We start from the raw sequence: 23,299 nt of genomic DNA, 5'->3' as shown, positions 1-23,299 counted from the left end.
CTAAGTCCCCGGGCTGCAGTGAGAGCTTGACATTCCACAGCTTCTCTGGGCCAGGTGGCAGCCACCCCCTACCATGCGGCCTCAGCCCCTCCTCTGCTGAAGGTCAGGAGAGGGGTGGTTCTCCTTTGTTCCCCAGGCCTCTGGGGAGCGTCCTAACCCCAGAGAGGCTGGCGGAGGTCATGGGTCTGTGCCCCCTCCCCAGGCCAGCCTGGCCACGCTGGCAGCCCCGTCAATCAGGTGCAGTTCGCTCAGCAGCCAGCCTTTCATTTCCTAAATTAAAAGGGCTTGTGATTCCTGATTGAATTAAAGGCGGGAAGTTCAGCTCTGAGACCAGCAGGGAGATTTCAATCACAAGAGATTCGAGGCAGTCAGGGTGGGCAGGAGGGAAAGACATTGGAACAGACAAGGCTGGGGGCAAGAGTAGGGATGCCCCCAGGACACCACTGCTTCTCTCCCAGGCTAGACCTAGGCAAAGCATGGTGTGAGGGTGGCTAATCCACAGCCCCCACTTCCCATAAGCCTTTTGAGCATGTTAGTTTGAGTCAGAGAGATTTCATCCTCCCCCTTGCCCTTTGTACAGTAGACAACCTGCACCACTGTACCAGGCATCCCTGCTTGCCCATGTATTTGTTAAATACCCTCAGAAAAGTGAATTCCAGTGTTTCTCACTTCCTATTGGCAGCAAGTTCTTTCTGCCTTATCTCCTAAACTCCATGTTGGACTGTCAGGAGACAGGAAGGATGAAACTTTTTGCTTTGGAGTCATAAAGGTCAGTTACTCAGCTTACTTTGCCTCTACCTCTGAGATGCTACAAACCCCCAGTGCCTTCCTAGAGGGTCGCACTGAACATCAAGAGACACAGTCCCTGCCATGTGCCCTGGGGAAAACCCTTTTCACCCTGGGACTCAGTTCCCCATCTGTGCAATGGGAGTCATAGCCCTTATAGGGTTTGCCAGAGGTCTTGCCTCCGTGGATAGCCAGGGTTAGGGTGGGCCTTCTTGCGTGGGCTGGCAGGGAGCCCACCTTGTGTAACCGTCCCCCCTGCCAAGGGACAAGTCAGGAATGGCGAGGGTAGCTGTGGAAGCCCGTCTTCCAAGGACAGCAAGAAGGACCAGGCTTTACCCAGGGTAGGTGGGAGTAGGGTTAGACATCGGGATGAACTGACTTCCCGAGTGAGAGTGGTTTCTGGAAATAGATCGTACAAAAGCCCTCTCCCCCTCTCGCCATCCCCACCCCCTCAGCCCCTGTGGCATCTCCATGGGAGAAGCCTTAGATATAAGAGTCACACTGCAGCTGCCGGGACCGAGGTCAGAACTGAGGGAGGACCTACAGCATGGGACAGATATGACAGAAGCACGCATCATCAAAGGAGGGGTGGCATGGGGCAGGTTTAAGGAACGGGGGTCACAGCCCCCACTTAGAGTGGTGGCAGCGAGCTCTGAACCCGGGATCAGAGAGCGGGGTTCTCCTCTCTTGCCTCGCTGGCTGTGAGCAGGTCCTTTCCCTCTTCTGCAGGAGGGAGGTGCCGATGCCATCCTAGCAAACAAGGCCGGCTCGGGCTGCCAGGGGCAGGGTGACAGGGGGCTGGGAGACGGTGTTGCTGGTGGCTTTTCCCTATAGATTTGAATTTTGCATTCTCTTCAGCAATGTGAACATATCAGGTTTAATGCCGTGGTGTAGGCTGTGCCATTCTCTACCTGTGAGCAGACCCGCGGGCCCTGTCCGTCTACCAGCTGCTCCTGCAAATACTTCACACACGTTTAACTCCTTTAATTTTTGCGGTGACCATGGTTGTCTCCATTTAGAGAGGAAACTGAGGCACGGAGAGGTCCAGTGACCCGCCCACGCTTCGCGGTAGCAGAACAGGGCTGAGTTTTGAGCCAGACCCCTCTATGCTCGTGGAAATGTTCCACAGCGGTGCTGTCCAGCATGGTGGCCCCCAGTCCTGTGTGGTCTTCAAGCCCTCGCTGTGTGACTCGCGCAACTGGGGAGCTCGATTTTAATGTCACTGAATTTTAACATCACTAGCCACGCGGGACTGGTGACTGCTGTATTGCACAGTGGAGCGCTCCGGCTCTGCTGGGCCACCGGCGGGACAAGGGCCATCTAGCTGTGCCTCCTCGCCCTCCTCCTGGCCGTTCCCAGCCCAGACTTCCAGGAAGGTTCTCTCTTTCCCCCACATTCCCCTGTGAGGGCTGCATCTGCCTCCATATTCCCTGCCCGTCCCAAAGGTGTCCTAGACGTCAGGGGGCGGGAGAACGCACTGCTTCCTCCGGGGAGACTGGTGGCTCCCCCCCCACCCCCGTCCCACCCTCTCCTGGGGCCTGGAGTCCCTGAGACAATGACAGGGTGTTCTGCCACACCTCCTTCTCCAGCCCCCAGGGCCCTGATACAGCACAGGAGGCTTGAAGCACAAGAGGGTGACGGACCCCAGGCCCCAGGCACTCCTGATGGGCGGGTTGTTCTGGTCCCAGCAAGCCCGGGGGGGGGGGGGGGCAGGCAGGGAGGGCTGCTCAAAAGACATGGAATTCCTAGTGGACTTGGAAGTAGGAAGAGTCATTGGCTAGGGGCCAGGTAGGAGGAAGGCATCTCCTGCAGAAAGATAACAGGGCTGCGTGGTCACATGGGAAAGAGGCAAGGGTGGGAGCAGAGGGCCTGGAGAGGAGAGGCATGGCTGCCAACAGACTGCCTGCATCCTCCAGTGCTCCCTGCAGCCCGGCTCACTTCTCCACCCACCAGAGCATCAGCGCCTTTGACTCTCACAGCTGCCCCGGGGCCGAAACACACCTGACAAACGAGAGGAAGTGGAGGCTTCCAGAAGGGAAGGTCACTTACGCAGGCCCCGCAGCTGGCAGGACGTGCACCACGGCACCTGCCATCAGCGACACAACACACACCCAGCCTCCTCCCTAACACTCTTGGGCTTTCCTCTGCAAGCAGCAGATTTGAAGGAAGGTCTGGCGGGTTTATGCAGGCTGCCAAGTGGGGCAGAGGAAGAAGGGTCGGAGGCCTGGAGCCGGGGCAGGAGGGGTGCAGCCATCGAGAAAAAGGGGGCCTGGCTGGCAGTGCTTCTAAAGCCGAGTCAGAAGGAAGAGGGAGGAGGCTCCAGATTGGGGGGAGGGGGGAAGAGGGGGCAGGGGAGCAGAGAAAGATTGGGAAGGAAAGAGGAAGGAGTTGAGTTTCGATCCTGTTAAGTCTGAGGGGCTGGGAGACCTGGAGCTCAGGGCAAGAGGCCTGAGGCTGAAGGAAGGATTTGGAGGCCAGTGTGGACAGTGGAGGCTCTAGAGGATTCAGGGACAGGGAGGCGCCCTGTCATACCCTGAGGATTTCTGACATCCCCGGGACAGGCAGAAGTGGGAGCCCCTCAAGGAGATGGAGGCAGAGCAGTCAGCAAAGGGTCTGTGCAGGCCAGGGAGACAGGAACTCAGATCTGGTGCCCGGGAGGTCCTCGGAGGGGCTGCAGAGGGCAGGGGCCAGGGCTGGACCGTGGGGTGAGGAGGACAGGAAGCTGGCCGTAGGGGCTGAGGCAGTCTCCAAGATGAGGAGAAAGCTGGTGCAGTGGTTACAGGGGTGGGGGGAGTGTGCTGGGGGGGGCTCACTCCTAGGTAAGGTACGCCTACCACCACCATGGGAGTGGTCCCCCGGGCTTCGGGTCTGCCTGCCCAGGCTCCCTCTGACGGGCGTGGCCTCTCGGACTTCCTCCCCACGCCCTCCCCAGAGCACTCAGAAAAGTGCTGAGCCCATTGCAGGCCCTGGGAAGGGTTTGCTGATTCACTGAGGCTCCGAGTCTAGCCGTCAGGAGGTTGGCAGAGCCCTAGGCCTGCCCCAGGGAAAGCAGGCATCGTAGAGCCCAAGCACGGCTGTGGGGGGGGCGGGCAGGGGGGCAGCCTGGAGGGTGTAGGAGGGGCAGCGGCAGGCTCACCATTCTTCACACACGAGCTGTGTGGGGGAAGGGGTGGGCAAGGGCCATCCTTGAGAACCAGGAAGAGAGAGCCAGAGCCACGGGTGGATAGCCCTGAAGCAGAGGAGGAGAGAGGGCCCAGGACAATAGTTCCCTAGGAAAGGGCACGATCCCTGCCAGCTAGGGAATCAAGGAGGGCTCCATGGAGGAGGCAGCAATTAGTGCGGGGGCCCCATGGTGATGGGAGGGAAAGGACACTCCCAGCAGCAGGTGCACAGGCAGGAAATTGAGAGGCCTTGTCAGCATCTGGCAAAGGGCCTGGTTTGGCTGGCTCCTTGGGCGGGCCGGCCATGAGGTGTAGAAAGACCCGAGGCCAAAGGGAAACTGGGTTCCAGGTAGAGAAAGCTTCGAATGTCTAATTAAAGAGTTTGGGGTTTATCCTGTAGGCCTTGTGGAGTTCTTGCAGCAGGACAGACACCTAGGGCAGGGGCGGCAGCAAGAAGGCAAAATGGTCCTTACTGGGAAAGGAGGGACAGGAATGTCCGTCGGGGTCTCCCCAAGGGCAGGAACCCCAGCCCCACAGTCCAACTCTCCCACAAGCCAGGATGGTAAAAATAGCTGGGAATCCCTCTGGGATAAAAATAGCTGTGGGCAGGGGAGTTCACCTGCATGGACAGGTAGGAAAAGTAGGTCATGGCTGAGGGCCACCTGGGAGGTGAGCGAGGGGGAGCCAGATCTCAGTACTTCCTCTCCCATCCAAGAAGACCCAGCCCTTCTGCGCACCTTCAGAGGTGCTCAGGCAAGGTCGGTCAATGCAGACGGGGCTGGAGTCCAGCCGTCCCAGGCCTGCAGGCTGACAGTTATCTCCAGGGGTTGTGGGCAAAGGTGTGGGAGGTGGCGTTCCCATTTCCCACCTGTGTCCCCGCAGGTCTGGTTGGGCATCTTCTGGCACTTTCTCTTCACTTTAGGAATCCACTTTCCAGGAGAATCTAGTGTTTGGTTTCTTGATGACATCACTGCCTCGACTCACTGAGTTCATAACTAATTTCTCCCTTTATTGCTGTCGTTTATGTGTTGAGCATTTCCTAAGTTCTATGCACTGTGCCAACTTCACACTACGTGGGTCTTTCTGAAATACGAGTCTGTTGCCCAAGAGCCAAACATTTCTCTCTTAGAGCCCTTGTCCACACTCTTAAATTGTTTCTTAATTACCATGCAGCGAATGTCTTTTCTTTTCCTTCTAGTGAAGAGTGCCGTGAAATGTAACCGATGTGTAGATTCGTGTAATCACCACCACAATCAGGCCATAGAATGTTTCCTCATCTCCCCAAATCCCTCATGCTATCCCTTTATAGTTACACCCTCACCACACCCATAACCCCGGCAACCACTAATCTGTTTTCCATCACTGTAATTTTGTCTTTTCGAGACTGTCAAATAAATGGAGTCATTCCATATATAACCTTTTGACTGGCTTCTCTCATTTAGCGTAAATGTCTGAGATTCATCCAAGTTCTTGCACGTATCAATGTTGTTCCTTCTACCGCTGAGCAGGATTTCGCTGTCTGGCGGTACCGCGCTTCGTTAAACCGCTCACCCCCGGAAGGACATTTGGATTGTTTCCAGCCTTGGGCCATTACACGTAAAGCTGCTGTGAACAGCCGTGGACAGGGCTGCAGGTGACGGACACTTCATTTCCCTGGGGGTCCATGCAGGCGTGGGGTTGCCGGGTCCTACGGTGAGTGGACGGGTAACTTGACAAGAAACTAACAAACCCTTCTTCTAAGCGCCTGTTCCGTTTCACGTTCCGCCCGCAGCGTGTGAGACCCAGTCCCCCGCGCCCTCATCGGCGCTTTGGTGTGTCAGTATTTTTTATTGTAGTTCTTCTGAGAGACCTGCAGTGGTATCTCACTGAGGTTTCCGTCTGCGTTTCCCCCACGCTGTGATGTTGCGTATCTTCTCATGTGTTCATTTGTCATCTTTATACCCTCTTTGGTGAGGTGTCTGTACAAATCCTTTGCCTACTTTTTTTTTAAATTGGGTGACTTGTTTTCTTACTGTTGAATTTTGAGAGTAAGTAGAAGTCCTCCGTCGGGTATGTGGTTTACAGATCTGCAACCCCCCCCCGCCCCGCCCATCTGTAGCTTGTCTCTTCATTCCCTTGACAGTGTCTTTGGCAGAACAAAAGGTTTTCATTTTCATACAGTCCAATTTAGCGATTTTCTCTTTCATGGCTCATGCTTTTGGTATCATTTATAAGGTCCCTCACCTAACCCCGGGAGATTTCACATATGTTATCCCTCGAAAAGTTTTATAGTTTCATGCTTTACATTTCAGTGTGATCCATTTTGAATTGCTGTTTTAATTAGGTTAAGGTTTGGTTTTTTGCTGATGGGTGACCAGTTGTTCCAACACCATTTGCTGAAAAGACTCACTTTCGCCACCACCATGTCTTTGGACCTTTGCGCATATTGGTCAGGTTCGTGTGGATCAATTTCTGCACCTTCCATTCTGTTTCATTGATCTGTGTGTCCATCTCTTTGCCAGTACCACACCGTCTTGATTAATGTCGTTCTATACGGTCTTAAAATTGAGTAGATTCCTCCCGCTTTCTTCTTTTTCTTTTTTCAAAATTGTTTTAGCTATTCTAGTTCTTTGCCCTTTTGTACAATTTTAGAATCCACTCGTTAATATCTCCACCCCCACCCCCACCCCCGGCCAAAATCCCACCGGGATTTTGATTGGCATTGTGTCAAACCTGTAATTCACTTTGGGAAAATGGGCATCGTGACTATGTTGGGTCGGATATAGTGTCTGTCAGCTTACCTGGGTCTTCATCGATCTCTTGCCATGGCATTTTGTAGTTTTCGGCATCTGGATCCTACCTCTCACACTACGGTCTTCATTCGCTCAGCTGCCGTCTGCCTCTCCATTAGACTGTCAGCCCCATGAGCATGTTGCCCATCGCTGTGTTCAGTGAGCTCCCAGCGGCCCACCTGGCACGTGTAGGCCGCAACTAAAGATCTCTGAATGGACGACAGCCCCTCTGCACGTGTCATCTCACTTAATTTTCCCACAATTCCTCCAGGGTAGAGGTTATACTCCTTACTTTGTGAAGGAGAAAAACTAAGGTTTGGAAAGGAGCTGTAGTAGGCGTTATTCTAGGATGGCCCTCAAGATTCCCACTCCCGGGCATACACCCCCCCGTAAAATCCCCTCCCTTGAGTATGGGCAAGACCTGGGACATCATTCCCGTGACTAGATCACATTCTATGGCACAGACGAAGGGAGTTTGCAGACGTAGTTAAGGTCCCCAGTCACTTGACTTTGGGTTAATCACCCAGGTTTTCTTGGGTGGGCCTGGCCTGATCAGGTGTACTTTTGAAATGAGAGTCTAGGGTATCTAGAGTCTAGATGGAAGATGTCAGAGAGGTTCAAAGCAGCAGAGGTGCTCTTCTGTTTGACCTTGAGGAAGCAAACTGCCATGTTGTGGAGAGAGTCCCATAGCAGGGAACAGCAGGGACATCTGAGCAGAGGCCCTCAGTCCCACAATGACCAGGAACTTGGCAAGGAATGGCCTCAGGTGAGATCATAGCCCCAACCAATACCTTGGTTTCACCCTGGTGAGACCCGGAGCAGAGAATCTAGTTATTCTGTTGCCCCAACGACTGACCTACAAAAACTGGGAGATGAAAAGTGGGTGTGGTGTTAGGTTAAGTCTGCGGTAATTGATTATACAGAACTGGAAAACTAATGCAGGGCCCTTTGGCAGAGCTGGGACCCAGGGGCCCCTAGACGGCCAAGCTCCTGCTCCTTACCACTCCAGCATATCCTAATGCCTTCTTCTGTTGGGGGTCATGAAGACCTCCCAGCTCATGCTTTTTGCTTTGTTTTGCTTTGTTCTTCTGTTCAGACCTCAGGCTTACAGCTCCATGGTCCACGACGCTCCCCAGTGATCTAGTCACAGCCCACTTTGATTTATGTTGGTTAGTTAGTTGGTTTTGGGTTTTAGTTGGGTGCAAGAAGCATCCCTAAACCCACTACCCCGAACAATGGCTCGTTCTTGACAATAACCGCATCACACCATGGCCCCCCATCCCCCCACCTGTGGTCACTGTCACCCAGACTTCTTGTACATCATTCCCTTGCTTAATGCTTTATAGAGTTTAATTGCATCCATATGGATTCCATTAATCACATTTTTTAAAACCATAATGGTTTTTAACTGTAAAGAGTATCGCACAGTGCATAATGTCCTGGGACCGAATTCACGCACGTTGTTGCGTATTGGAACAGGGCACGCGTTTTGACTGCTGTGTAGTATTTCACGTGCGACCACATGGCCACAGTCCCTCCATCCACTCTGTGGCTCCCCGGGCAGTTTCCGGCTTCTCGCCATTGGTAACAGTGCTATTCTGAACACGCTCATCCCAGTCTCCCGGTCCAGTAAATTCACTTCTCAGAGTCCAATTCTGCCTAAAGAAACCAAAGTGTAAGGATTTTGTTTCTTTGACAGAAACGGGAGCCTCACGCCACTGCTCGCCTGGGGCCCGCTCTGACTGATTGCTTCCAACAGATCCGAGTCGATCCGGGGCCGTGAGCCCCCCTGCCACCCAGCCAGGGAGCGTCAAGAGCACGCAAGCCGCTCTGCCCCAGCCTGAGTTTCAACATCGGGAGCTGGCTCTGAGGAAGCTCGCTGACCACAGTGGCAGCTCACTCACGGCTGCGGGCAGGGCTCTGGCCCCAAAGACGTCTCTCTGAGCGCTCCGAATGCCATGTCCCGGAAAGCCCCCCAGTCTCGAGCACCACAGAGCATGCGATGACAACGAGTGTGGTGACAAGCTGGCAAAATGGGAAGTGAAACGCAGCCCCACGAGGGCCCCTGCCCTGGCGGGCCTCGCCAGAGCCCCCAGTTGAGTCACTGACCCCTCTTGGGCCAAAGTGTCCTCACATAGCCCAGAGGAGATGCACACCCAGTGAGATAAGAGGTTTGGCCGGAGGGAAAGTACGAGAGGGTGGGGAGGCTGCGTGCAAGGTCATGACTGGCGTCTGGCGGGCTCGTGGTCCTCCCTGCAGAGGGAACCCTGCCTGGGGCTGAATGGAAGGGCTGCTTGGGCCCGGGGCCCCCAGGGCCCCTGATGACACTGTCACCATCGAATCTAAGGAGACGACAGCCCCTCTCCAGGCCGTGACACTGTTTCGTGTCTCAGTGTCCGCCCCCCCCCACCTGCCCTCTCAGCAGGAGCCCATCATACCATCATGGATATCTTGAGGAATGACAGTCCACGCTATGGGGCCGGGGAGCCCCGAGGTCAGGGGCACAGCCCTTCGCAGACAGAGCCAAATGGAAATCTCAGTTCCACCCCTTACCAGCTGTGTGACTAGGCAGCTTGTTTCGGGCTGTCAGGCCTCAGTTTACTCATCTACAAAATGGGGATGATAAAACGCACCATAATGGGTTGTCTAAGAGCTCAGCCCTTGGGCTCCGATCTTGGCTCTGCCACTTACGAGCTGTGTGATCTGGACCAACTTACTCAACCTTCCTGCGCTTCAGCTTCCTTCACTGTTCGTGGGGTTGAAAATGCGACCCACCTCACCGGGAGGTGCAGATTCAATGAGCTGATGCTTGCAAAGAGGTCAGCACAGCGCCTGGCACGTAGTGAGCGCTCAATGATGACAACCGGGGTGCTAGTCAATATCATGTATTTATTCCTTCACGTAACTAGTTTCACTGGAGGGGACAGGAGGATGGTCAGCCGTGTACCCGACACCGGATATAAAGCTGTGGGGACAACAAGGCAGAGAGAAACAGCCTTGGAGAGTCACGATCTCACCACCCCTACAGAGGAAAGAGCCAGAGCCCGGGGACTATGGCAGGAGACCCAGGCACCCGGGAGGGGCCGAGGAGCAGGGCGGGGAGCAGGGCGGGGAGCAGGGGGCTGCCTGTGCACAAGGCGCCCCGCTAGAGAGCAAGCAGGGAGCTTCGTGAGAGAGGCGGTCTCTGGGACCCTGGGCCTTTAGCAGGAGTAAGGTTTTACACGGAGGACACAGGGGTCCGTAAGAAGCGCATCCTCCATAGGGTACTGCACAGCAGTGGGGGGAACCGTGCCTCTGGGCCCAGCGGGTCCGAGCTGTCCCCTGTTGCGAGAAGAAACCGAGGTCCAGAGGGGAAAAGTCACACAAGGGCCAGGAAGCAGCAGAGGGTCTGGCACTCCCGGCCAGCGCTCTTCCCACCACCCTCACCCTACAAAAAGCTTCCCTCACCCTCTCTGGTTACCTACTGCTGCAGAAAAGACCACCCAAAATGGAAAGACTCAAGCAAATCCTTACACAGTGTCTCCGGGCTGGGGAAGGCCTCAGCAGGTGGTTCTGGCTCAGGCCCCTGCCTGCGGCTTCAGTGTCTCCACAAGATCTAGTTTGGGCTTCCCCACAGCATGGCAGCCTCTGGGCTCCGGCAGGACTATTCCAGGATGCAAGGGTTGGTGTGTTCTGGCCTAGCCCTGAGAGTCACGTCGTGTCTCTTCTGCCGCTTTCTATGGGGTACAAGCGAGTCACACACCCACCCAGGTTCAAAGCCAGGGAGACTGGACTCCTCGTCTTGATAGGGGTGTGGCAAGGCTCTAGAAAAACATGTACGATGGGAGATTTTGTCACGGCCATGTAGGAAAACAACATCTGCCACTCATCCCCCCTTCCCTGGCCCCTGGCCCTGCTGTCCCCTCCAGGAGGGAGTGAGGGCAGCAGAGGCCAGACCAAGGCTGGCGGGGGTGATGAGGCCCCAGGCGCTGTGGACACGGGCAGAAGGAGGAGGTGCCGTGCCTGTGAACCCCAGGGATGAGAGAGGACAGACGGCGGAGGAGAGACGGCTGGGGCGAGCGATGGGGCAGTCAAACTCGGCTTGGAGCTGCTGGACAGTCAGAGGCACTGGCCTGGCGAGCAGAAAGGACATGTCTGACCCCGAAACAGCTCCAGCTCAAGGAGGTGCCAGGTCCCCAAGGATGCACATCTGGGCTCCCCCACCCTCCCCAGAAAAGGAAGCACTCAAAAAATTCTTTTAGTTAGCAGATGAATGGAAGAAGACAAATTGAGGCCAAACTCGGGAGGCCACTCCCACGGCCACGAGGCAGCAGAACCGTCATTAGCCTCCAGCAGTGACGTAGAGATGTCTTCCTGAGTGCCAGGTCTGTGACAGGTAATGACAGGAACCGGGGGGGGGGGGGGGAGCAAGAGGCCTGGCCTTCCCTCAAAGGACAGATACCAGAGGAAGGTTCCACTCCCCCTGAGTCTCCCCAAGCAGACCTCCCCAAGTAGGAGGTCTGAGGGCCCATCCTGACATCTCCCCGGGTGAGCCCTCTTCCTGCCTTCTTCCTGTCGGCCTCCTTAGAGGGGGGCAGCGGCAGCCCCGACTCTCTGCCCATACCCCTCTCTAGGGTGACAGGCACCTGGTTGCCAGACTGAGGGTGGGTGGGACCTGAGTGGGAGGGGACAAGCAAGGTTACAGCCCCTCTGTACCCAGAGAGCAGCATTCCCCAAAACAGACACTGGTCTGTTGGAGCATAGCCAATAGAGGGGGATGGGATGGGAAGCCTGGCACCTTCCACCCAGGGCCAGAAGGTGTGGCCTGCTTTAAGGCCTTTTATGCTCATCTCCTTGGTTACTCTTCACACCACTCTGGGTGTGTGTGGGGGGGGTCACATGTACCCCCATTCCACAGCTAGAGGCCACACAGCCAGGAAGTAAGAAAACTAGATTCAGATCAGCAGCCTACCAGCTTTGGGCCCAGACCCCACACTTTCTGTAGCTTAAGAAAAGGAGAACTTGGGGTCAGCAGGGACACCGTCTTCAAACCCCTGGGGATTAGCCATCAGCTCAGGGCCAGACACGTCTGTTATCTCCAGGAGTATACCTGGGACTAGGGAGGGCATGGAGAGACAGATCCAGGTCCTTCCAGCCTCATAGCAGCAGACAGGGTTCAGCCTGCTCAACTCCAAGGTCCTCCCGCCCGGGAGTCAGGTTCTAGGGAAGGTTTTGGCCCAAGTCTGCCCCCTGCACACACGTCCGCCCTCAGGCAGGGCCCTCGCTCCTCATTCCCTTTCCTGTGTTCCCATTTACTCATCACACCTTAAAAAGCACAGCAGGTTGGAGGGTGGGGGGGACCTGGGGGGCACGTAGGGCAAGTTCAACAGAAGAGTAAGAGGAAGTTAGGCTGACGATTACGAGGTTGAAGGCGAAACTTCCCCTCGTGCTGCAGACAGAAGCTGGGCACGTGGGGAATGAAGGCCTCTGGAGAGGAGGGAGGTCTGGTGAGTCAGTGCCAGCCAGAGTCTACAGCAGGGAGGAAGCCAGGGCTTCCTCATACCCCAAAGGTCAGGAGGAGATATGGGCTATCCCTGGAGCAGGGTCAAGGTCAAGGCCCCAGGTCAATCCAGCTTCCCACCCTACACTCCTGTGTTTCTGGGTCCGAACCGCAGGTTAACCCAGCCCAGTTCCCCTGACACAAGCACTGCTGTCCCAGAGACATCAGAAGAGGGAAGCAGGGAAGTCTCAGAGCCCCATCTGGGACGGTGTCCGTGCGTAGAGCCTTCATGGGCTCTTCACACCGGCATGTGCCCCGAGTGGAGCTGAGGCTCTGCTGATTGAAGGCCATGCTGTCTACAGGAGGAACCAGATGGAGGAGGCCAGTCCTTGCCCCCGGGAATTATGAATCAGAGGCCAAGCCAGGCAGACTCACCACTAACAAATTCCCAAAACAGGGCCCATGGGCGAGGGGATGTGCTTGCACCTGCTACTGGGCAAAATGCGCTTAATTACCGGAAGCACCAGCCAGGAAGTTCTCCCTCAGGCTGTCGGGGTCTGGGGAGATGCTCGTGCCTAGTGGAGTTTGTGGGGGCAGCAAGGCAAACACCAAGTCAGCGCTGCTGCGGGCTTCTGTGCAGGGAGGGAGCCAGCCTAGAGCTACGCTTTCAAGTATTAAACTTGAAAATAAAATACTAAACTTGAAGGAAAGCTAAAGGTGGCTTCCTTCCGTGGGCTGTGCTCCCACCTGCCGCCCACCGCGGCCCCCAAGAATCAGACTCTTTGAGATCGGATGCCTCTGTCCTAGCCTGGTTTCCCCTGGTAGTGGAGTTTGAGGGGGCTTTGGGCTGGGGTGCAGATAGTGTATTTGAGAGCTGACTCCAGGGAGCAGGAGTAAGGGATGAGGGCAGGGGACAGAGTGAGACAGGGAAGGGAATGGTGAATTCTAAGATGTTTTAGTACAATAGCCATCCCTGTGGGTGACTGGTGACCCCACGGGGACCGATATAAGAGCCTTATGAAATGTGACTCAAAACCATCTGCCCAGGAGGGCCCAAGGGGGAAACATCTGTTGGCTTCTGTCCCTCTGTTGAGTAAAAGTGTCCCCACAGGCCTCCCTTCTGAGGTCTGCCCATCAGAGGACCTCAGAGATTCTCGAGTGTCCACAGGCTGTGGTCCGCAAGCACAGGGCCTCAGAGAAGTCAGCGTGCCGTCTGATTGCACCTGTACTGAGCGCACGGAGCCTGCATGGAACCGATCGCCGCTGCGGAGGCTGGAGGAGGCAGCGGGCTCGGAAGAACCTAGACCCAAGTGTCCAGTACCCTCTCCACCCTGCCACCTTCCCCGGGGCCATCAGCGGCATTGGCAGCTTCCTGCAGGTCTTTTCAGAGCGTGAAAGATATTTTCCTCCCGCCTGGGACGTCCACACAGGAGGAGGACAGCTGGATGCAGCAGGGTTGCAGGGCTCCACTCGGCTTTGTCCAGCTCAGGGACCAGCCTGACTTCCCTCTTTCAGGGCTTCCCTCGCCAGGGGGTCTAGGTCCGGAAGGAGGCAGAGCCCATTCTGCCTGGAACTGCCACCCGAGCCCTCCCCGGAGTGCCTGGCAGCTTCGAGCCCCACCCGGCCTCTCGGCACGCATTTATTTCCTGCCAGGCCAGCGTCACTTCATTTCTCAAGAAGCTGGTTGGGGCTCCTCCACTTTCTCTCTGCTCAGCGTCTCAGCTCTTTCCCTGGGCTGCCCCCCCCCAGGGCCTTCCTGCCCACCCACCGGCCCCAGACATTGGCACGGGCTGCCCGGGCCCCCTGCGGCTTGGCCCTCTTCAAGCCCGTTTGGGGCCCAGCCCAAATCAGCCATCACAAGTACCCGCGTTTCCTTCTCGCTAACACAAGGTAACTATTGTCCACTACACAAGGGAGGACCATCGTGCTCACGGGGCCGCGGAGAAAGGATGTTTACCCAGGGTCATAGGCACCACCTGCGTGCCGTGTCCAGCCATGACAGGTCATGCACAGGCCAGACACAGACCTCACAGGGACCCACATGGCAGGTGCAGAAAACCGGCACGTGGGCTCCGCAAGGGCACACAGGTGGGCTACTGCTTGCAGAAATGAGGCCTGAGTGGGTCCAGGCCACTCTCAGCTGTGGGTTCCCTCTGCGGGCCCCGGGCTGCTGGCTTCCATTCCCCCTTCCCCTTCCTCGTGTAATCCTCATGGCTAACTTCCACCATGGGCGTTATGATTCCCATTTGATAGATAAGGACTACTGAGGCTCAGAGAGGTTCATTAGCTTACATAAGGAGAGGAGAGAAGAAGGGAGGGTGGAGGGCGGGAGAGGAGGAAGGGGAGGAAGGAAGGAAGAAGGGAGGGAGGTACCCATGAGCATCACCTCTGCGGAGATCCTAGGATGGCATAGATGGCAGAGTCAGGCCTGAGGACCTTTCTACTCTTCCTCTTGGGAGAAGGGGCAGTGAATCGTTCGAGGGCACATGGAGAGTCCCCCATGAGCTAGGGTTCAGGATTTGGGTCATGAGGTGGGCAGGGGCCACCTAGAGGGGTGAAAGGGCAGGGGTAGAGGGGTGCCTGGGTGGCTCAGTGGGGGCGCCTGGGTGGCTCAGTCATTAAGCGTCTGCCTTCAGCTCAGGTCATGATCCCAGGGTCCTGGGATCGAGCCCCACATCAGGCTCCCTGCTCAGCAGGCAGCCTGCTTCTGCCTCTCCCACTCCCCCTGCTTGTGTTCCCTCTCTCACTGTCTCTCCCCCTGTCAAATCAATAAATAAAATCTTAAAAAGAAAGAAAGAAAGAAAAAAAGAAAGAAAGAAAGAAAGAAAGAAAGAAAGAAAGAAAGAAAAGAAAGAAAGGGCAGGGGTAGAGCACGACCTTGAGAAACACCTTCTGTAGAAGAGAAGGCAGGTTTGCAGCCTGGACTCACCTGCCTGGAGGTGGGGAGATGCACAAGATACACAGGGCGCCGGGGGGCGGGGGTGGGGGGCGCCACCTACCCCTCTGGGCGCGTGACAGCACATGAGCACCCAAGCTGGGTTCCCAGGTGGGGGAAGGGATGCTGGGTAATCCAGCGTGTAGGAGGCAGGAGCTGTTTCTGGACATTCCCAGCAGTATCCGGAGGCGCAGAACCCCCCGGGAGGGCCACAGGGACTTCGTCTCTAGAGGCCGAAGGGCAGCCTAAATGGGCCTAATGACCACCAGAGCTCAGGAGACAGGCCAGGCACTGTGCTTCTCGGGAAACCCTGCACCTGAGATCTTGTGGGTCCAAAGGGACCTCTGGGCTTATGTCCATCACCCTTGTCAAACACTCCCACTGCCCCGAGGATATGGGTCAGAAGTAGGGAGCCCCCCCCCCCCACTGTGCACCTCCCAGGACAGTTAGTTAGAATAGCAAGTGGTCCAGCTCAGGCCTCACTGCCCGGCCTCCCCATCCCTTCGAACAGCCCAAGCCACTGAACACAGAAGCAGCAGGCTCAGAGATGGCCATCGTCCTCTGTGATGGGGGTCGGATCAGCACTGTCTTCTCCAGTGACCCTGCTTCCTAGCCTTCTCTGTCCCCAGCTGCCAGGTGGAGCATGGGCCATTCTGGAGCAGAACACAAGCTTTTCCTGCTCCCACTAAGCTCCTGATGGCCAGGCTGGGCTGCCCTTGGTATCACGGCATCCCCGGACATCTCTGGGCAACATCTGGAACAGGACATTTACCAGGGGCCTCTCTAGCCAGCTACCCTTCGCAAGGGGCACACAGAGAGAGTGGGGGATGGCCAGTCATTCCAGACATTTTGGGGGGCTCTGCTCCCATAGAGGCTGGGGCTGGAGCTGAAGATGAGCAAAGGCCAGTGAGCGTGAAGGGAGCTTTCTGATGGGAGGTGATAGGGAGGAAAGCTGAGAAGAGGCTGGGCGTGGTCTCCCTGGATGTTCAAAATTCTAGAAACAGTGAAGTCCTTCTAACTTGTGTCTACAAAGTCTGAGATGTGTGTCTCTCCACACTCACTAGGGAACCAGCTTCAAGCTAAGTTCTCAAAAATCCTACTGGGTTGAAAGCAGAAGGGCCTCTGAGATACAACCCTCTAAAGGTTTTATGGCTGCAGACAACCACTCCCAAACATAGTGGCCTGGAGCGACAATGGTTTGTGAATTTCTCACAATTCTGGGGATCGTCCTGACTGTTCTGGAAGTTTCAGCTGGGGTTAGGTCACCAAATCAGCTGCATTCAGCTGGGAGGTCTGAGTGGCCTCACTCACAAACCACAGGCCTCTACACTACCAGCTGGGCCTCCATTCTCCTCCAACAGAACTGCCTGGGCTTCCCCCCAGCATGGCGGAGGCTTGAGTGGGGGAAGGACAGGAGCGGGGGCGGCAGGGAGAGGGTGGGGAAGCAGCCAGGCTCTTTAAGGGCGAAGCTGAAACGGGCACAGTGTCATTTCTGCTGCATTATTTCCATCAAAGCAAGTCACAAGTCCGAGCCAGATTCAAGGGGACAGAAAGTAGGCTCTATCTCTTGATGGCGGAGAGCGGCAAAGAATTTCTGGTTGTCCTTAATCCACCACAGAGGGGCCAGCCTCACCAGTGTGAGGAGAGTCAGGACAGAGCCCAGGTCCTGATGGAGACTTGAGGACTGAGAGATGGATGAGGCCCCACCCTGCCCCTGGGCCTCTCTCCCATCAGCCTCCAGTCCTTCCCCAGTCCTCTGTACACAGTGGCCCTGCAGGCCTGGCTTGCGGCTGGAAGGGCTGGGGTCAGGGCTGTAGAGGGATGTGGGGAGGGCTTGGGGTCCTCTCTGTACCAACTGTTGAGGCATCGGAAGTGGGTGTGGAGGGTGAGCACCTACTCCCTACAGAGGCCCGTCCCACAAAGGTTCGGCTGGGACCAAGCCTGGGGAGGCTAAACAGGGCAGGCTCCGCTCATCGTTCTGTGAGCAGAACTGAGGCCACCTGTCATGGGAGGCTCGTCCCAGGGGACCTCAGGTCTCCCTCTCCTCTTCTTCCAGGTGGTCCTTTGAACAGGTGCTGAGTTCCGGCCACAGTGAGCTGGACTCCGTGGGCCCAAGTCGATCCCCCGAAGGCCAGCCCTCCCTCTCCTGCACTCCTTGCTCTCAACGAGCTATTTACTCGGCCATTCGACAAATATTTATTGAGCACCTGCTCGGTGCCTGGCGCCGCGCTGGTTGCTGGGGATACGTCAGTGAGCAAAATAAACAAAAACCCCTGTCTTCTTGGAGTTGGGATTTGAGGAGGGGGAGTGTGTTTATAGATAATAAACAAATGGCAGAGCGTTGCACTCGTTTCCTGGGGCTGCCGTGACATATCACCGCAAATTCGGTGGCTCAGGACAACAGAAATGTAGCCCCTCCAGTTCCGGAGGCTAAATGTCGGCAATCAAGGTGTTGGCAGGGCTCTGCTCCCTCTAACGTCTCACAGAGGGGTGAATCAGGCCTCTTCCAGTTTCTGGTGGCTTCTGGCAATCCTTGGAGTTCCTTGGCTTGCAGCCGCACCCCTCCTGTTGCTGGCTCCCTCTCCACACGGCTTTCTCCCCGTGTCTTCCCGCGTCTCTCTGTGTCTCCACTTCTTTTTTTTTTTTTAACTCATTATTTTTAAATTCCATTAGTTAATATCTAGCATATCACCAGTGTCAGAGGTAGAGGTCAGTGATTCACCCATTGCGTATGACACCTACTTCTCGTTCCATCACGTGCCCTCCTGCATGTCCATCACCCAGTTATCCCACCCCCCCTCCCATCCAGCAACCCTCAGTTTGTCCCTTATAGTTAAGAGTCTCTTATGGTTTGTCTCCCTTTCTGATTTCATCTTAGTTATTTTTCACTCCTTTCCCCTATGATCCCCTGTTTTGTTTCTCAAATTCCACATATGAGTGAAACCATATGATAATTGACTTTCTCTGATTAACTTATTTCGCTTAGCATAAGACCCTCCGGTTCCACCCATGTCATTGTAAATGGTAAGATTTCATCCTTTTTCATGGCTGAGTAATATTCGTGTGTGTGTGTGTGTACACACCACATCTGTGTCTCTGCTCCTTATAAGCACACTAGGCATTGGATTTAGGGTTCGCCCTAAATCCAGGATGATCTCATCTCTAGAGCCTTAAACACCTCTGCAAAGACCCTATTTCCAAATAAGGTCACACTCGGAAGTTCTGGGTGGACCTAAATTTTGGAAGAGGGACACATTCAACCCACTACAGTCATAATTGCAGGTACCAGGGGTTTGGATGTGAATATATCATTGGGGGAAGTGCCTCTTTAATCCACTACGAACACATTAGAAGAAATAATTTGGGGATTATTGGAGAAAAATAAAGCATGGTAATATAGAAGAGGCGTGGGGTACCAGGGCTGGAGTGGGGAGGGTAGTTTGCAGTATTAAATAAGGTAGTCAGGAAAAGCCTCACTGAAAAAGTATTTGAAAATGTTAAGGAAGTGAACGGGTAAGCCTTATGGGTATCCTGGGGGAAAAGCATCCAGGCAGAGGGAACAGGCAGTGCAAAGACCCTGAGGCAGAAGAGTGCCCAGCACATCTGGGGACTAAGGAAGCAGAGCGAGTGAGGGGCAGAGTGGTAGCAGGGTGGGATCACAGGGGGCAGCGCAGGTCACAGTAAGGACTTTGGGCTTGACTTGGAACAATACGAGAGCCTTGAGCTGACGAGAGACAGGAATTGACTTTGTTGTCACAGCATCATTCTAGTTGCTGGGTTGGGCGTAGAGCGGAGGAGGCCCTGGGCTAAAGTGGTAACTCAGCCGCCCACTCCCCCACCCCAACGAGGGCGGCCCATGGGCAGCAGGCCCTCGATGACTCTGGGATGGCTTCCCGGGCCTCTGTCATAGAGAGGCGCCTCCAAGCCCCTGCCGCTGGACCCCCTGCCTACCCACAGGGCTCGGGTTTCCTCTTGTCAGCTGTACCCACCAGAGCCTGGGAAAGTCAGCTTTCCAGAACGATTTCATCATTTTCCATTCGGAAAAGTTTGCTGCTCCGACCACTCCCTCCCCCGCTTCCAAGGCTGAGGATGAAGGACTGAGGCATTCTGGAGCTCAGGGGGGCCATAGGCCGGGGCAGGCGGGGCTTCCAGCCTGCTCCATGGCTACCTCGGACCCCAGCTGCCCAGGCCTCCACCTGGGGGACCCTTCCTGCCCCACATGCCTGCTCCCCATGGTGTTCCCCAGGGACTTCCCCAGTCATCATCCCCCTGCCCTGGCACCTCTGCAGCCTGCTAGGCCGAGATCAGCAGGCAGAGGCACAGAATGGGGTTGTACAAGGAGGGCAGACAGGCTCAGTGTCCCCCTCCATGACTTCCTCATAAAGGCAGAGCCACTGCTGGGAACCAAGCACCTGCCTTCACTTCTAAGGTAAGTAGAACCTTCCTTTAGCATCTTGGGACCACAAGGTATTCCCACTACATAATGTCCCTCACGCCCATTGCCACTGGGAAGCTTGTCAACATACAGGGTCTGTCAGTGTTTGCAGAGCCTGTCAGCATTTACAAAACCGGCTGGGTTTGCGGAGCCTATCAGTGTTTGCAGAGCCTGCTTGGTCACAGAACCTGTTGCTATTTGCTGAGATCATTTCTTTCATTCCTCCAGGCAGCCCCCACCCATTACACAATGGTGGCTAGTAAAGTTCCCCCACCTCCCTCCCCTGCCCTGCCCCATACCCTCTCTGAGGTCTCCCCAAGTATCCACAGGTTATTTTCCCAAAGGCCCCAAGACGCACACCTCCAGAAACGTCACAGCTAATCCTCACACTCCCCAGTGGGACTACATAAACTAAATTTTGGGGGGCTGGATGGAGCTCTGTTCCCACATGAACAGAGGAGCAATGCCCTCCCAAGCTTAGGTCCTGAAAAGAACAGATAAGCAGAACTGGGCCTCTGTCACTTCCTAGCCCAGGGGCTCCAGGTATCCTCTGAAGCTTCTGAGTCTCGGTTTCCTCATCTGTGAAAATGGGGATGCATTATGACGTGTGGCTGGGTGAGGCTTGATGTGAATGATGGGAAAAGACTGAATAAGTCAAATGGCTGCCAATGACAAGCACCTGTGTGGGCCAGGCATGGGGCTCAGCTCTTCCAGAAAAAGTCATCAAGGGCTAAAGAGGCGCCAGGCCCTCCTGTTCTTAGGGTCCTCGTGGTGAAATAAGTCTGCAAGGATCTGAGCAGGGAGTTCACTTCACCCTGACCCTGGCTGAGGGCTGAAATATTTCAGGAACTTGAGTAAAGTCAATGTGGGAGTCATTGGCCATTAATTACTCTCCTCCTTCCCCAAACTCTCAGTGTTATTTTGATAGTGAATGGGAGCTGAAGGGATAGGTTTCCCCTTAATGACTGTGAGCTCCCTGATGTGAGGGCTGTGTCCCCCCTCAGACTGGAACTTTTTGAGAAGGGCTCTGTTTCCCCTCGCAGACTGGGACTCCCTGAGGCAGGGCTGTGTCTCCCCTCAGACTGGGGCTCCCTGAGGCAGGGCTGTGTCTCCCCTCAGGCTGGGCCTCCCTGAGGCAGGGCTGTGTCTCCCCTCAGACTGGGGCTCCCTGAGGCAGGGCTGTGTCTCCCCTCAGGCTGGGCCTCCCTGAGGGCAGGGCTGTGTCTCTCCCCTTAGACTGGGGCTCCCTGAGGCAGGGCTGTGTCTCTCCTCAGACTGAGGCTCCCCTAGGGCAGGTCTGTGTCTCCCCCCTTAGACTGGGCTCCATGAGGACAGGCCTGTCTCCCCCTCAGACTCTGGTTTCCTGAGGGGCTGTGTCTCCCCCTCAGACTGGGGCTCCCTGAGGTAGGACTGTGTCTCCCTCATTAGACTGTGGTTTCTTTTCCATCTCCACCCCCAGGAATGCAGGGGTCTAAGCATCAGCCTCTCCAGCTGTATTCCTGCACCACTGAGTGACCACCAAGGGAACAGCGTGATTGAATCTGATGGACAGAGATGCAGGTCAGGGTGGGGCCCTCCTGAGGAAGAAAGTGCTGATAAAGGGTCACTTCTCTGAGCACATGGCTCAGGACATCAGAGGGTTCAGCATGGAGTATGAAAAGCCCAGTGGCACGTGCTTTGGGAGAGACCAAAAGGACCTTTATGCAGTGTCTGGGAGACAAGCATGGGCGCTGTAGCATGCTGCCTGCTGGGGCGGGTGCACAGATACAGAGGTCTGGGACAGAAGGTAGGAGTGGGCTCCCCAGTCAGGCAGCCTCCACAGGGGAGACCCTGATGGGACCAATCCCTGGGGTCAGGTTGAAGGCCTCAGAGCTTTGGCCCTGAGGGGAGCCCTGAAGGACCCTCCCTCATCCCTGCCTACCCCACCCCACCCCCACTTATCTGGCAGCCTTGGTCCTTGTTTTCCTGGAGCTCGTCCTCCCCACTCCCCTCAGCCCCACTCAAGGCTGAGCCATCTCTCCTCCTGCTTCTGCACAGCAAAGTCCTGGCTGGGGCCGGGGGAAACAGGGGAAGAAACTTCTTCAAGAGCTCACGGAGTGCCCTTTGGGATCCACTTTCTGCTCCTGAGCCCCCCACATCCCCCACCTTGAAGCCCCTCACGGCCTGGGAATGTCTCACAAGAGGGGTACATGGGGTGTTCTAGAGAAGGAAGGAGGAGCCCTGGAGGAGGCCCTCGCTTCCATCCCCTGCCTCTACACCAGGAAGTCACACCGCAAACTGTTAGAGGGAGCAGACTCCTTAACCCACCAGGCAGGGGCTCCAACCAGGTTATCGCACTTCAGCCCTTCTCTAGCAAAGTAAAACCAACTCATTTCTGTTCTCAGCCCTGCCCTGGGCTCCTGAGCAATGAGGATCTGGTGTCCTCAGAGGGGCTCCACTCTCACCGGCGCCACACTCAGCATATGTGGGCAGCAGGGCGCGTAGAGGTAATGATGGTGAGGAAAGGTCAGTTTGACCCAGCCTCGGGACGCCCCAGTTTAAGAGGGGAGACACAGCCCTGCCCTCAGGGGGCTCCCAACCTTTTTTTTTTTTTTTTTTTTTTAAGTAGCCTCCGTGACCAGCATGGAACCCAATGCGGGACGCGAGCTCATGTGGGATCAAGACCTGAGCTGAAATCAAGAGTCAGACACTTAACTGACTGAGCCACCCAGGCGCCTCAGGGAGCTCCCAATCTGATGGAAGACAAAGGTCTCTCCTCTGGAATATCCTACTCCAATGGGGGAAATATAGCCCCTGCCCTCTGGCAGTCCCCAGTCTGAGAAGGGAAACCCAGTCACCGTCCCTTCAGGGTTGGTCTGACTTGGCCTTGAACACCTAAATCTCCATTCACAGAGCAAAGACCAAGAGGTCATCATCTCCTATCTTAGGTCAAGGTCCTTCCCACCTATCCCAGGAATTAAGGATAGGACAGACATGGAGCCAGAAGAAAACTTAGAGACCCCTATCCTAACTGGCCACTGGCAGGCAAGCTCCTTTGTTGTCGCCTGTGCGGCTCCGGCTATCCCAGAATCCTGCTAAAAAACATTCCTCTCCTGGGGCACCTGGGTGGCGCAGTCGTTAAGCGTCTGCCTTCAGCTCAGGGCGTGGTCCCAGTTCTGGGATCGAGCCCCACATCAGGCTCCTCTGCTAGGAGCCTGCTTCTTCCTCTCCCACTCCCCCTCCTTGTGTTCCCTCTCTCGAAGGTTGTCTCTCTCTGTCAAATAAATAAATAAAATCTTAAAAAAAAAAAAAAAGAAGCATTCCTCTCCAGGCAGGAGTGGACCCCAAAAGTGACCTCACCTTGTTCCATCAACCCCTTCCCTCACCCCAGACACTGATTATGGTGAAAGGCAGGCCCATGGGGTGAGGGGGTAGGGAAGGCCTGATAAGCTGACCTTCCTCTAGCTCCTGTTTTGGCTGAGGCAGGCCAGCGGGCTGTTTGGTCTGCAGGCCCAGGGTGGACAGGGGAGACTACAGGGGAGGGGCTCGTAGGTCCAAGGCCCCACTGGGTTGGGAAAGCCCTCACTCTGGCAGGAGCGCCAGGATGTCACATCCCCTGCTGAGGTCCCCTAACATCAGGACTGGGCTCTACTCAGGTCCTGAGGATGACCACCCACTTCACTCCATGGTCCCCACCTCAAGAGACAAGGGGCCACCCTGAGCCTCCCCCACAGCTTCACCACCCACCATAGG

Source organism: Ursus americanus, chromosome 29 (genome assembly GCF_024610735.1).
Source record: "Ursus americanus isolate L20-20 chromosome 29, mUrsAme1.1.p, whole genome shotgun sequence".
NCBI classification, from domain to species: domain Eukaryota; kingdom Metazoa; phylum Chordata; class Mammalia; order Carnivora; family Ursidae; genus Ursus; species Ursus americanus.
This window is presented reverse-complemented; position numbering follows the sequence as displayed.